The sequence below is a fragment of the Triticum aestivum genome, chromosome 5D, assembly GCF_018294505.1.
Source record: "Triticum aestivum cultivar Chinese Spring chromosome 5D, IWGSC CS RefSeq v2.1, whole genome shotgun sequence".
Lineage (NCBI taxonomy): Eukaryota > Viridiplantae > Streptophyta > Magnoliopsida > Poales > Poaceae > Triticum > Triticum aestivum.
This window is the reverse complement of record NC_057808.1, coordinates 126,942,660-126,942,943: the sequence shown is the minus strand read 5'-3', so window position 1 is coordinate 126,942,943 and position 284 is coordinate 126,942,660.

Genomic DNA, 284 nt, shown 5'->3' with positions numbered 1-284 from the left:
AGGGAGAGGGGCGGCGGCGGGGTGGAGAGAGGCGGCGGGGTGGGGGGGTATTTAAGGAGGGGGGCTTCGCCGGTTTGGGGAAAGGGGAGCCGGGGAGGCGTAGGCGAGCGGGACTCGGCGGCGGCGGCCGTGCTCGCCTCGGTCTCCAGGAGGGAGACGGGGCGCGGGGTGGGCCGGCCGGCTCGGCTGGGCCTCGGCCCGGTCGGGCGCGGTGGTGTTTTTTTTAAATATACCACCGAATCTAAAAACAATCACAGAAAAATAAATAAAAATCCAAAAATGAT